The sequence below is a fragment of the Nelumbo nucifera genome, chromosome 6 (assembly GCF_055504915.1).
Source record: "Nelumbo nucifera cultivar China Antique chromosome 6, China Antique-T2T, whole genome shotgun sequence".
Lineage (NCBI taxonomy): Eukaryota > Viridiplantae > Streptophyta > Magnoliopsida > Proteales > Nelumbonaceae > Nelumbo > Nelumbo nucifera.
This window is the reverse complement of record NC_142654.1, coordinates 12243350-12259659: the sequence shown is the minus strand read 5'-3', so window position 1 is coordinate 12259659 and position 16310 is coordinate 12243350.

Here is a 16310-nt window from a genome sequence, read left to right as displayed (position 1 = left end):
TTAGGGGCCGTTTGGCATAGATCAAAATGCAATATCTCATGGCTGTTCCATGAAACCGAACACCACCTCAGTTGCTAATTCTATCACTCGAAAAAGAAAAAGCCAAGAAAAGCATCAATTTTTTTGGGAAAATTGGCCCAGTTCTGTTTGTATTTTCTTTTAATTTAATTTTGTTATTAAAATTTTATTTTATTGTTAATAAATAAAATAACAAAATGTATAGAACAGGTTAATCCAATTATATTTACCAGTAACAACTGATGTATTTACTCATTTTTTTTACTCCAAAATTTACTCTAAGTGGAGGAGCGGCCACCTTAAATTTCATTAACCATTATCAAAGACTAAATAAAAGATAATAGGGGAGGGCATAGCCCTCATTGCCCCCAAACTCTCCCTTTCACAAACTCGGCCCAAACCCAACACATACAATCAGAAATCCAAATGCAATATAGGAACATTGATATAATCCTCTCAACAAAGAGTAATGAGAGCTTGAAGAAGGTGAGAGACGACATCTAATATGACCAATCTCTTATCCTCAATACCTTTATTGGCAGGATAGTTGACACAGAAATTCTCCTCTTTTTAGAGGTGCATAAAAAACAGCATTCATGCCAGTAAGCATTGTTTTAATTGTCTTCAATGTGTAAAAAATTGACCAAGGGGGAACGTTTGCCATTCATTATATCAACTAGACTTGAATTGTCACTCTCCACCTTAATTGATAAAATGCTATTAGTGTGGCAAAGCCAAAGACCACCCAACAGAGCAAGAAATTCAACTTGAAGAGGAGTATCAGAGTCATAAGAATTTGAAAAGGCAAACAACAAATTACCATCAACCTTTCTAATTACACCTCCACCACCACTTGTTCCCGGGATACCACGGCTAGCCCCATCTACATTTAACTTGGATTCAAATAAAGTAGGGAATTTTCAAGAAACCCACATATTTTTCTTCCTTTTTGCTGCTTTAATGGGGATGTTAAGATAATGAAGCATTGATTAGTTGGGATCATTTGATTTAGGATTTTGTTGTAATGAATCCATCTCAAACACCCGATTGCATCTCTCATTCCAAATGATCCACAAAATGATAGATGGGAAAATACACATAAGATTGTGGATTTGGGAATCTTTTTTACTTATATTCCACCAACCCTTCACATGATCGACAATGTGTTGAGATGGGTTAATAGCTATGTTAAATAAATTTGAGACGTATCTCCATATATTCTTTGCCATAACCCCTTCGGCAAAAAAGATGGTTGAAAGATTCTAGTTCATGGGTACCACAATAGCAACATTTTGAAACTAGATTGATCCCTCTTTTCTTAACCAAGGGCATCATGCATAAATTTCCACATAAATAGAGATATTTTGGTTGGGAGCCCTCTACACCAAACATTCTTATCCCGATTAATAACTGGGTTGTGGTCCCTCACCAGCTTCCAAACAGTAGATAAAGAGAAACTTCCATTAGGGTTACAATTCCAAATTAAATAAAAAATCTTCAGAGCACAATTTAAAGATTTAGCCAAGTCTATGACAGCAATGGGGATATCATTAACTTTATAAATCAAAATTTCACGAACCATCTTGTTTAAGCACCTGATTTAGTTTAAAATCAGTCACATAAAAATCCTTCACTTTATAGATGAGAGGACCAGAACCCTTCCGATTGTCAAACCAAAAGGATACCTCCCCTCTACCCACCATCCACCGAACATCTCCTTCCATAATCGGGTTATGTAGCTCATCATATACGTTTGTTTGTAGCAGATCTGAGATGATCTGGGTCCATTTTATTATCAGAAGGTCACGTCAATTTTTACTAACAAGACAAAGCCGACCCACGATTTTACAGGCCCACCAGCTATGCAACGCAGCTAAAGCATTTTGCCATGTGTATTTAGTTACAACTTACAATGATGGACTTCGGTGCGATGCCGTAGTCTGGGCATCTTAAACTGGCGTCAAATTGGGGTTACAGCAATACATAAAAGTAGGGATGACAACGGGGACGGTTGGGGGAGGATTTTATAAATTTTAGGTCTATCCGTCTCCTTAGGCCCTAGCCCTCCAAACTCGTATTCGTCTCAAAATCTGTAAGAGATTGGATTTTGGGAATTTAAATTCTTCTCATATATGAAAATATAAAACCTTCTCCAATCCTATTCTCTCTGACTGCATTCAAGGTTTAGGTGGATTGTGTTCAGAACTTTCATCCAACTTTTTATTATTTCTAATTATATATAAGTAATAAATAAGTAAAATAATACAAGCAAACAACATAATTTCTATTTATTTGATTAAGGCATATAAAAAATATATAAACTATCAATTGTCTTTTATATAAAATTTAAAATATTATTAAATTCAACACCTAGTACATAAAACTCATATATTTTCCAATAATATACGGGTCGGGTTTAACCTAACATCGTACCCTACCCGTATGGGTTTTAGAATCCTAAAAACCCATTCCTGCCCCAAAATCCATCTTGCATATCCATCGGGTAGGATAGAAATTTCCATCCCTACATCAAAGACCAAGATTTAGAGGTGAAAAGTGGCCCACCTGCATTGCAGTGGGTCATGCTAGGCCGACATAAGGGCTTGGTCGGGCTGTGCCTTTCTGGCTCGGAACTCCTCAAAGGTCAAGCTCAGCCCAGCTTACGGTACAAGCCCAAGTGAGCCCATGTCATGCTGGGCCAAGCTGGGGTAGCACGATTGTTGTAGAAAAATTGACAAAAATAATGAAAAGGTTAAAACAAATTAACAAGATAGTTAGATAGACCATAAATTGAAAAAAAAAACCTTAAAGTTTTACTCTATATGAATTTTGATGAATGGATTTGTTTATATATGAAATAATAAAATGAAATTGAAAATAAATTACAATAAAATTAAAATAAAGTAATATAATAAAAATAAAAATAAAATTTTATATTCATATATATATATATATGTATATTAATATTTTATTATATATACATATATTATATATATATGTGTGTGGCCTGTGCTAGGCGGCTATGTGGGTTGTGTCACACTGGCCCACAGGCTTAAAAGCCCAACCCAACATGACCCAAGGGTATGGGCCCGGCCACGGCACAACCCATATCGTGTCAGGCCATGCTGCACTTTACAACCCTTACCAAGATTCAAAGGTTTTAGCTCGTGCCGTCGCACGTGTTTTAGTTTGGGATAAAACCAATATTTTCACACCGTAGTCGATCTAGATGATTGGATTGTTTGAACTATCACTTGGTCATAAATAAAATCTAGAGTTTTGTAAAAAAAAATATTAGGGTCTCTGTCTTGGCCATAAATAAAATCTAGAGTTTTGTAAAAAAAAAAATATTAGGGTCTCTGTCTTATAAAGAGCAAATTATAAAGGGCAATAGAGTGGTTATTCGTGTCTTATAAAGGGCAAAAATGGTATTTTTATTTTTTTTCTTTTAATTAAATTTATTTAAATGAACATTAGAGTCAACACTTTCATCTAATGAAAGACTGATTAAATCCATTGCAAATTATAAGTCGTGTTTTAGTAAAATTTTAATTATAGGGTAGATTTTAGTAAGTCCATAAAATTATAAGGGATATTTTAGTAAATGACCCTTTCTATGCATCACATGGGTCCCTACTAGTTTCTATGTAAAATAAGAATAGGTAGGCCTCACTCTATAGCATTAATAGGGTGTGGACCAAACAGGCACATGGATAACGGGAGAATAATTGTTTAGCTCACCTTAGAATTCTTACCCCCACTGTACTGGTGGGATGAATCTTGACCATGGATTGATGCCAAACCCACTCTATAGCATTGTTCAGTCAACCATATAGGCGGGCAAGACCATAAAGCATGATCAGCATATATAAGATGCTTACCTGAGGGTATTTGCTTGCTGCCAGATAAGAAGAAGATGCTATTGGTGGGTTTTTTGCTTGCCACCGGATAAGAGGAAGCTGCTACCGGTGGGTTTTTTGCTTGTAGCCGGATAAGGAGAAGATGGCGCCGATGGGTTTTTTGCTTGCCGTTGAAGAAGGAGAAGATGTCGCTGGTTTTTTTGCTTGCCGCCAGAGAAAGAAAAGATGCCACTAGTGTCCCTGTGTTCTTGAACTAGGGCTCGGGTGAAAATGGGGGAGAGAGGGAATTCAAACGAAGGAATACTGTCAAGGTATCTTCAATTTTTTGGTTTTTGTTTTCTTCCTGCCCGGTTGAACTGGTTAACGAGTACTTAACATAACGATGATAAGAGAGTCTCGAAAGGGCAATGTACATGCCTAATATTGGAGGGTTCACGCGTCCCATGAATCCAATGGTCCACTGGTAAGTACACTGATGAGGTATATTGTGATATTGTAGATATGGATGCTTGCCATATTTTGCTGGGTAGGCCTTGGCAGTTTGATACAGATGCAAAACACTTGGGTAGGAAGAATACCTACCAGCTCAAAAAAGAGGGTGTACGCTACACTTTATTACCCATGGTAGAAAAGAATTCCCCAAATGCTCCAAAAACATAGGAGAAAAATTTCCTTACTATTACACATCACCATGCTGAATTTGTAAGAGAATGTAAGGATACCCATGAGGTCCACTTGTTGGTGGTAAAGGGAGAAAGCATGAACGAGTCATTGGAGAAAAACAAAATTCCAGTGGAAGTGCAGAGACTACTTGATGAGTTCCATGACGTAGTTCCAGATGAGTTACCTAATGAACTCCCACCCATGCGAGATATCCAACATCATATTGATTTTGTTCCTGGTGCTATTCTACCTAACCTACCACATTACAGGATGAGTCCTAAAGAAAATGAAATCTTACGGGAGAAGATAGAAGAATTATTGAAAAAGCGGCATATTCAAGTCAGCATGAGTCCTTGTGCAGTATCAGCATTGTTAACACCCAAGAAAGATGGGAGTTGGAGGATGTGTGTCGACAGCAGGGCCATTAACAAAATCACTATTGGCTACAAATTTCACATTCCTAGGCTGGAGGACATGCTGGATCAACTTGACGGAGCTGTAGTCTTTTCCAAAATCGATCTCAGGAGTGGGTACCATCAGATCAGGATCCGTCCCAGAGACGAGTGGAAGACAACCTTCAAGACTAGAGATGGACTGTTCGAATGGCTAGTCATGCCCTTTGGGCTAACCAACGCACCCAACACCTTCATGAGATTAATGAATCAGGTACTGCGTCCTTTTATTGGTAAATTTGTTGTGGTATATTTTGATGACATCTTGATTTACAACAAATCTATCACCGAGCACATTGGACATATCAGGGAGGTATTGAATGCATTAAGGGAAAACAAATTATATGCTAATTTAAAGAAGTGCACTTTCATGAGTGATAATTTGTTGTTCTTAGGGTTCATTATAAGTAAGGATGGAATTAAGGTGGAAGGAAAAAGTGAAAGCCATTAAGGGGTGGCCGACCCCAACAAACGTCACGGATGTAAGACGTTTCCATGGGTTAACAACTTTCTATAGGCGATTTATCAAACACTTTAGTAGTATTGTAGATCCCATCATTGAGTGTTTGAAAAAAGGAAAGTTTCAATGGGGAGAAGAACAAGAGCAGAGTTTTGCCCTCATAAAAGAAAAATTATGCACTGCTCCTGTCCTTGCCTTACCAAGTTTTGACAAACTATTTGAAGTTGAATGTGATGCCAATGGAGTTGGCATAGGGGTTGTATTGTCCCAAGAAAAGAGACTCATTGCCTTCTTTAGTGAAAAGTTATGTGAAGCCAGGAGGAAGTGGTCCACTTATGATAAAGAATTCTATGCTGTTGTTAGAGCACTGAAAACCTGGGAACATTATTTAATTGCAAAAGAATTTGTTCTTTACACCGACCACCAAGCTCTTAAGTATCTCAGTAAGCAAAAGCAGTTGAGGAGTGACCTGCATGCAAGATGGTATGCTTTTATTGATAAATTCCCATACAAAATTATGTATAAGGCTGGACAGCAAAACACAGTGGCCGATGCTTTAAGTAGGCGTATAGCCCTCATCAAGACTCTCAGTATTGAAATTGTGGGCTTTGAGTGTTTGAAAGATCTGTACACCCAGGATGAGGACTTCCAACAGGTGTGGGAAAAATGCATGAGTCGACAGCCAGTAGGTGATTTCTACATTCATGATGGGTTCCTTATGAAAGGAGAACAACTGTGCATCCCTTGCACTTCCCTCCGCGAAAAAATCATCAGGGATCTGCATGGGGGTGGATTAGCAGGACACCTTGGAAGAGACAAAATGATTGAAGCAGTCAAGGAGCATTACTACTGGCCGGAATTAAGGAGGGATGTGACCACTATTGCGAGTAGATGCTATATCTGTCAGACAGCTAAGGGGCATGCCCAGAATATTGGCCTCTACATGCCTCTACTTGTTCCTACTGCGATTTGGGAAGACCTGTCCATGGATTTCGTGTTAGGCTTGCCAAAAACTCCAAGAAACATGGATTCTGTCTTCATAGTAGTTGATCGATTCTCCAAGATGGCTCACTTCCTCCCATAAAAGAAGATCGCGGACACAACAGCGACAAAACTAAGCTGTTTTTCAGAGAAATTGTCCGTTTACATGGGGTACCTAAGACCATCACATCAAACCGAGATACGAGGTTCTTAAGTCACTTCTGGATGACCCTGTGGAGGCTATTTGACTCGTCATTGAATTTCAGCAGTACAGCCCATCCACAGACGAACGGATAGACAGAGGTGGTGAATCGGACCCTTGGTAACTTGATCCGCAGTATCTGTAGGGAGAGACCGAAGCAGTGGGATTTTGCCATAGCACAGGCAGAGTTCGCATACAATAACGCAGTTCATAATTCTATAGGTAGATCCCCATTTTCCATTGTCTATATGAAGGTACCTAATCATGCGTTGGACTTAGTGAAGCTGCCCAGAGTACCCGGTCTCAGTACCTCTGCAGAACAACTGGCAGAATAGATCCAGTCCGTCCAAGAAGCAATGCAGCAGAAACTGGAGCGAACCAATGCAAGGTACAAGATTGCGGCAGATAAGCATCGTCGGCACCAAGTGTTTGGCGTCGGTGATGAAGTCATGGTGTTCTTAAGGAAGGAACGCATTCCTGTGGGAAAGTATAACAAGCTACAACCTCGAAAGTACGGTCCATACATAATCATTAAGAAAATCAACGACAATGCTTATGTCGTAGACTTGCCAGATCACATGGGTATCTCCAAAACTTTTAATGTTGCTGATCTTCATCGTTATTTACCGGAAGTGACACTTGCATATCCCGATCATGACTCGGGGTCGAGTTCTTTCCAAGTGGGGGAGAATGATGGAGGGCCAGCTCACGACCCACCGAACTAGCCGAACCAGCCGACGACAATTAGGGAGGAACACGCATCGGATAAGGACGCCTAGAGAGATGCATGCAGTGGATAATGATAATGGCAGATAAGATCCAACTTGCATTGGATGATAGAGGCTATCGGATGGTGGACGTCAAGTCCAAGTCCTAGTTGTTTTTGTTGTTCTATTTTCCTAATTTTTCTACAAGACTTCCAGTATGTATTATAAATACCTCAGTTTTTAAGCAATACATACACAAGAATTTTCTTTAGCAAATCTCTCTACTAAGGCTCTATGCCTAGCTCTTTACGTGAGGCTTCAAGTCCGAAGCTTATTCGATCGTCCGGGTGCTTGCATAGTCAGCCCGGTCGAGTGCTTTCACGTTGCGTCAATTGAAATCCCTCTCGTTGATTCATTTATTTAAGTCATCCTATTAATGTTCATTGAATCTTATTTTTGAATTTGGTCTCTCTCTATTGAGGGTACAATATGTAATTTGAACTACTACACTTCTCTTCAATTAATTCCCTATATTTAGGGTATTGGCTCCCATTCTTTCATTGAATCCTATATTAATTGAAAATAAGTATAACAAAGAATAATTGTCTTTATTGATGATAGAAATAAAATGCAAACTTAAAACTAATCCAAAAATGGAATTGTTTTCCTAGCTATTTGGTTGCTAGTTAACAATTCAACATTTTGGGTCAAATGTGTCAACCCTATATGTCATAATTAGAATTAAAAAGATAAAAGACACAAAAGTATAAAAATACAAACAAATTATAGAAAACATTTGAGCACATCTCTAATATCATATATACATAGAAATATAAAAAAATATAGAAAACTCTAGAAACATATTATTTACTATCATCATCATCAAAGATTGTCACATGCATAGTTTTTGGTATTATTATGATTATTAGTATGATTATTATTATTATGATTATTATTTTTATTATTATTATTATTATTATGATTATTATTATTATTATGATTATGATTATTATTACTATTATTATTATTATGATTATTATTATGATTATTATGATTATTATTATGATACTTATTATGATTATTATTATTATTATTATTATTATTATTATTATTATTATTATTATTATTATTATTATTATTATTATTATTATTATTATTATTATTATTATTATTATTGATGAGGGCGGATTTGGCCTCTAGTGAAATTGTGACACCTGGCACCTCATGCAAACCAAGTGCAACCTCTTGACAACTGGGCAGCTCGGGAAGTTCGAGCAGCTCGGCAGAGCTTGCCACAACGCCACTTACAGACAGCTCGGCATGGCTCGCCACAGGCAGTTCGGTAGAGCTCGCCACAAGCAGCTCGACATAGCTCGGGGAGCTCGGTATAGCTAGGGGCAGCTCAGCATAGGCAGCTCACCACAGGCAGCTGGCCACTCCACAGGCAGCCTGACGTCTTACGAAGAGCTCACCACTTAGGGGCAGCTCGACACTTACAGGTAGCTTGGCATAGGTGGCTCGCCACTTAGGGGCAGCTCGGCATATCGCAGGAAGATCTCCTGCCTAACAACCGTACCTGACAGATCCGGAGACCTGCGCCCATGTCTCTCGCCAGGCGGCGCCATGCCTGCCAGCCCTGAGAGCTGTCCCTTGACTGGCAGAGCTGTACTCTACAGCAGCCGCCTGCACCCGCCACCTCAGCTCTGGCAGTAATGGCTACAGCAGAGAGACAGAGGCAGTTATGCCTGACTTGACAGAGGCTATTACGCCTGATTTGACAGGACACCACTATATAAGGGCTCTGACCCCCAAAGACAAGGGGGAGAGAGGGAAAAAAGGATGATAACCCCTGCTCTCTAGTTCTCTCATTTCTCTCCAAGCTCTCTGTAATCAGAATGCTAACTTAGGCATCGGAGAGTCCCCGCCGGGAAAATACCCCCAGGTCCTCTGATTCAATTCTCGTAGGTCCCTTAGCTCCCGCTGCCTACAAAGGAGAGGAAATCACCTAATGCAGAGGGCAGTCAAGTAGCTCTCCACCAGGGAGCTTGCCACCAGGTAGTTCTCCACTAGGGAGTTCGCCACCAAGTAGCTCATCACCAAGGCACGTCACCACCGGGTCAAATAACGAGGTACTTAGCCAAAAAATTTTATACATCACAAAAAATTGGTACGTGACCAGAAACGGTTACATCAATTGGCGCTGTCTGTGGGAACACGCTACCAAAAGCTAAGTTCTCATCCTACAAAAGCTAAGTTCTCATCTTACCAAAGCTAAGTCCTCACTTTTTAGAAATTGAAGCTATCACTTTATAGTTTACATTTTTTATGAACTCAAAGACTATGCAGGGAGCTAACAGACTAAGTAGCTCTACCAACCTTACTTTCAATTCAGATAATGCTTCATCAGTCCTCTCCACAAGGTCCCCCTACAAAGATGAGCTCTTCGTGGCTTCCGTGGGAGTTGGCGGCCAACAAACTACATAGGCACCCTTACCGGTCGAGCCTTCCAAGGCTCCCGTGTGAGCTGGCGACCTAAAGTTAGTAGTGCTACCCCCGAAGGTCGAGCTCCTAGTAGCTTCTTGTAGGAGTGGGTGACCGGCATTATGAAGCTGATGCAGCACAATCATAGCTTGATACCTCACAGGCAAAGCCACGGGCCACATTACTGTTTAAGACCCGGTCGCCTCTCCGGCACGGGCAAAGTAAAAAAAGAGTAGACTACGAGTCACTCCCAAAGCCTACGGGCCACATTACTGCTTAAGACCCGGTCGCCTCTCCGACACGAGCAAAGTAAAAAAAGAGTAGACTACGAGTCACTCCCAAAGCCTACGGGCCACATTACTGTTTAAGACCCGGTCGCCTCTCCGACACGGGCAAAAGTAAAAAAAGAGTAGACTACGAGTCACTCCCAAAGCCTACGGGCCACACTATTGCTAAATATCCAGTCGCCTCTCCGACACCCCCTCGCCTTACTGGCAGCTTGCCACATACTGGCAGCTCCCGAAGCCTAAGGAATTGGATCAGCACTTACTAGCTCGTCGACTTACGGGCCAAAAGAAATCTACTCCCTTCGTTGAGTTACTCTCAACTCGGGAGTGGGGGGCAAATGATGAGGGCGGATTTGGCCCTCCAGTCCTCCAGTGAAATTGTGACACCTGGCACCTCATGCAAACCAAGTGCATCCTCTTGACAACTAGGCAGCTTGGGAAGCTCGGGCAGCTCGGCAGAGCTTGCCATAGCTTGCCACTTACAGGCAGCTCGACATGGCTCGCCACAGGCAGCTCGACATGGCTCGCCACAGGCAGCTCGGCAGAGCTCGCCACAAGCAGCTCGACATAGCTCGGGGAGCTCGGTATAGTTAGGGGCAGCTCAACATAGGCAGCCTGGCATCTTACGAAGAGCTCGCCACTTAGGGGCAGCTCGACATATCGCAGGAAGATCTCCTGCCTGACAACCGTACCTGACAGATCCAGAGACCTGTGCCCACGTCTCTCGCCAGGTGGCGCCATGCCTGCCAGCCCTGAGAGCTGTCCCTTGACTGGTAGAGCTGTACTCTGCAGCAGCCGCCTGCACCCGCCACCTCAGCTCTGGCAGTAACGGCTACGGCAGAGAGATAGAGGCGGTTATGCCTGACTTGACAGAGACTATTACGCCTGATTTGACAGGACACCACTATATAAGGGCTCCGACCCCCAAAGACAAGGAAGAGAGAGGGAAAAAAGGATGGTAACCCCTGCTCTCTAGTTCTCTCATTTCTCTCCAAGCTCTCTGTAATCAGAATGCTAACTTAGGCATCGGAGAGTCCCCACCGGGAAAATACCCCCGGGTCCTCTGGTTCAGTTCTCGCAGGTCCCTCAGCTCCCGCCGCCTACAAAGGAGAGGAAATCACCTAATGCAGAGGGCAGTCAAGTAGCTCTCCACCAGGGAGCTCGCCACCAGGTAGTTCTCCATTAGGGAGTTCGCCACCAATTAGCTCATCACCAAGGCACGTCACCACCGGGTCAAAGAACGAGGTACTTAGCCAAAAAGATTTATTCATCACAAAAAATTGGTACGTGACCAGAAACGGTTACATCAATTATGATTATTATTATTATTATTATTATGATTATTATGATTTATTATTATTATTATTTTTATTATTATGATTATTATGATTATTATTATTATTATGATTATGATTATTATTATTATTATTATGATTATTATGATTATTATTATTATTATGATTATGATTATTATTATTATTATTATTATGATTATTATTATGATTATTATTATTATTATGATTATTATTATGATTATTATTATTATTATTATTCTGGTTATTATTATTATGATTATTATTATTATGATTAATATTAATATGATTATTATGATGATTATTATTATTACTATTATTATTATTATGATTATTTATTATTATTATTATTATTATGATTATTATGATTATTATGATTATTATTATGATTATTATTGTTATTATGATTATTATTATTATGATTATTATTATTATTATTATTATTATTACTATTATTATTATTATTACTATTATTATTATTATTATTATTATTATGATTATTATTATTATTATTATTATTATTATTATTATTATTATTAGCTAGGTAAAGACTTAAACCTCCTTTGATATTTAATATAAATACTTATACCTCCCCGCCCAAAATAACATACCAGAACCAATGAAAATACCTTTTTATCCTTTATTATTCTTTAAAATTTCAAAGAAAACTGTGGAATTATAACTAAGCGAAGAAATAGGACAGCGCAAAGAGGAGAAAAGGAACAAGGTCACCTAGGACCTGACCGAAGTGGAAGTAACCATGCTCATTGACAAACTATCAAATGAAGTAATCATAAATGCTAGGGAATACATGATCAAAGGTGAATTGGCCCCCTCTGTCTTCCTCTATTTAGTCTTATGGTTGATCAGTCTATTCTATTGTTTATGGAAGGCTTCTCCTTTCTGAGTTTTAAAGAGCTTTCAACACACTCAATACTAGTATTGATTGAGATTCAGTGCTATAAAGCGATCCAGCATAAAAAAGGGATGCGTTGTAGAAGGCAGCGGACAAGGAATAATTGCTGGACATAGAAGAGTAAGAGGATACCTGTTGCAGCAAAGAAGGCAGCTGTTCATTAACAACACGACTGTTTCATGGATTCCTTTATTCGAATGAGATTGGATCACTTGGTATTATTATAATCTCTGCGAATGAAGTGTTTTCAGAGGGGTTTTATAACTTTTTAATCTATCTGTGTGCTATTAGTTTTGTTCTTGATCAGTTATATTTGGGTGGGTTCTGTTATTTTTTCTTCTGGGTCAATTCTGTTTGGGGTTCTGCCTTCTGCGCCTTTTCTTTTGGGTCACTTCTATCTTGGATCTATTGCTTAATTTCTTCTTCTAGATCACTCCATGATGTATGCACTTAAATCTAAGTTATGAGCTTTCTAAGTAATTCTATAGTAACAAGTTAACAAACTCATGGATATGATGTCACATTTATATGCATGCCAAGATGGTCGAAAAGAAACAATATAGAGATGGGAAAATTAGGGATTTTAAAAAAATTAACCAACATGTGACATCACATGCAAACAGATTTGGATAAAGTGTTAATCCAAGGGAGGCTTTTGTCTATTTAAATCATCTTACAGGGTAAGTCTTAGTTCAATTTGAAAACAGAGGGGATGCTTCAGTCTTTACGAGAAATTTGAAGGGAGGTTTAAGTCTTTTACACTTATTATTATTATTATTGTTGTTGTTGTTAAATATCTGAATATTATCAAAGTTTTTGGTATTTGTATCAACAAATGGTAAGTTGCATATAATCATATTTATTTTATGTTAATTTTAATTCTTTAAATACAATATGTAAGATATACCCATTCGCAAAAGATAATCTAAGGGGTGCTATCCAATATTTGTTATTTTGTTTTTCAAAACAGAAACAACTATTACATTGGAAAAATTATATCATTTTTTGTTTTGAAAAGCAAAATCATGAATTGTCTTTCTTGTTGTGAGTTGTGACAACAAATCAAAACATAGTTTGAAAACAATTTGATTCTTAAAACAAAGATATGTAAAATGTTCTTGGTTGTATATTTGTTTTGTTTTTTATTTTTCTTTCTAAAATTGAAACAAAAACATATTCTTAAATTTCTAGTTTAAAGAACATGGCTTCCTTTGGTGATTGATATCATATTTCATGGATCTTGTAATGTCTATACTCCAAAAATTGTTTTTGTTTTAAAAACATTAATTTAATTGTTTTCAAGAACATGGGCCGTCATTGATTTTTGAAACAAAAGCAACTTGTCTTAGTTTAAACAAAAATATAGTTCAAGAATGTGTTTCATTTTTTTTTTCTGATATGGTAATTTTAAAAACAAATGAAAATAAAAGCATTCATAAAAACCCTCAAATTATTTTGGTTTCATAGCTAGAAAAGTAGCCTTCTTGCTAAGATGGTTATCTTCCATATTTGGAGGGATGATTGGCCAATACAGGTTGTTTTTTAGGTAGGGGACTCTCTAACTTGTTTGTGCCTTCTCTAAGCTTGAGTTGGGCTTAGGTCCTAAAGTCTTGCAATTAGCTGACATTGTTACACATGAGGAACATTTATGAGTTTGGATCTATAGCCCATAAGGACAAAAGTGCTCTTAACTGTTTATTAAATTTTCAAAACCTATGTGAGCAGCTCTATTTCTCTCTCTCCTCTCCTTGTCCTTTTCCATCTTTACATATAGATATGCATGGAAGCATTATAAATACTTTTAATAAATTATAAAAATATATTAATAACACTAAATATAAGACTTCAATAAGGTATAAATATATTAAATTAATATATTTTAATGATTTTACAAAGAAATAATTAATTGATTGTTGCCTATGTTTTAGCAACAATTAGTGCGATTGTTTCCTATGGCATATATTGACTACAATTATTGCTAAAATGACTTTTGGCTACAATCAATATTAATTGTTCCTAATAATATACTTGAAGACCACAATTGAAGTTCATTGTTGCAGAAACATAATTTTAGGAACAGTTATATAGATTGTTGCTGAAAATCTTCATTAGCAACAGCTGATTGTGGTTAAAAATTTTTAACCACCACTTTTGATAACAGTCAATCTAATTGTAATTAAATCCTTTAGCAACAGTTTTTAAACATTTGACAACAAATTTTTGGCTGTTGCTAAAAGGCACTGTGCGACAATGAGACATGGCTTGCTTTCCCTCATCTTGGTGCTGCTATTGTTGTTTCATGATGATCGCTTTCACTCACGTTTGAGTTTTTTTAACAAGTACCCTCGAAGAAACTGTTTCAACTGCACTAACTGAACACTTACAACTACTCAATCCACTCTACAGAGTACAAAATGGCAGATTTGGATAATAGCAAGAGCGTGATGTAGAAAGGGAAGTGGCAGAGAGAGCCATATCTGATAATGTTGGCATGACTGTTTAATAGAGGGGTCCAACGGCAGTCCACTTGACTTCGCAACTAACAAAAGCCTAGTACTCAGTCTCTCTAAAATAGAATGATCAACTAAAACATTAGAGAGGACTACACCAGAGACGGGGCAAATGAGCACTGCTGCAATCATCATGAAACCTAGGGAATTGTTACGAAGGATCCTAACAGTTTCTCTCAAGATCTCCAATGCACCCATGGAATGAAACTGTTGATCTGAGCCAAGGCTCCTACGGATACCAGTATCCGCTGATTCCAACTATTAATGCTCTACAAATGTGATACTTTAGAGCTTCCATCATTCAACAACTCTGAGTCAATTTTACAAGAATGCTCACCAGAGACCTCCATCTTCATCAATATCTTCAGAAATTCAATAGTTCTAGTTATATGATTAAAACGGTAATAGGAGACCAAATAGTCTATCGGATTCGCAACAACGAATTTCCATTCCAAAATTCTAGTATAACCATCTTTACTCTTTGAGTTCGAAACTGAATTTCAGCAAACAAGAACAAAAATTGAATGAGCTTTTCTCCATTAAAAATCCTCGACTGTAGCACGAAAAGAACTACAAATAAGGCCAACAAGACAAAGTTTCATAACAGCAGAATGTATACGAATCCAAATTCTATAGTTTCCTCTGTAAATCAAAGGGAAAAATTGTAGAGCGATAGGTACCATTCCTTAAATTTACAAGGGGCAGGCTTTTCTTCTCTATTTTGGCCTCATCAAAACTGTTTCTTCCACCACAGGTACCATTCCTGGTATTGTGACTGCTACTGCTTTAGGTCGTCCAACTCAATACCACAATTTGGGTTTTGGGCTAGGGTGGGTATGGAAATGGTTCTTCACTCTTGGCTTGTATCTAGTGGCATTGACGGAGTTGCTATTCGACGAGTTGTGACTTATCCAACTTCCGCTTTTGCTGCTTACGCTGGTGAAACCACAAGAAGAACCATGCTCCAAGGACTCTGACCTCGAACTGCAATGACTAGAATTCTGACTATCTTAACGGAATCCGGCCAGCCCACTATTAGAACTAACCGAGAGCCGTAAAGGTAGGATCTGGTCCTGAAAGAACACGTCGTCGGCTGCACACATTTTTGATTCTGTCAAAAGAGAGGCACCTCATGAACCAAACTCAAAGTCCTCTTCGGCTTCAAGAGCTTTAATTTACTCACTTAATGCTTCTCTCTCTTGATTTCCATAATTGATAGATCAGAGAGCGACAAGGCTTCTGCTTCGTCTTGTTCTTCTGCTTTCATATATTTGAATTCTTATGCTTTATGTTTGGTTTGGTTAGTGGGAAGTTGGGATCGATGTGCTTTATTAACAGAAGGTTGAAAAGAAAATAAGTGACACTTAAAGAGTATTTGTGTCTTTTCCCCTGACACTTAACGATGAGTTAACGCCGGGTACTAAATCGTCGCAAAATGAAAATTCGGATACTAGGTTATC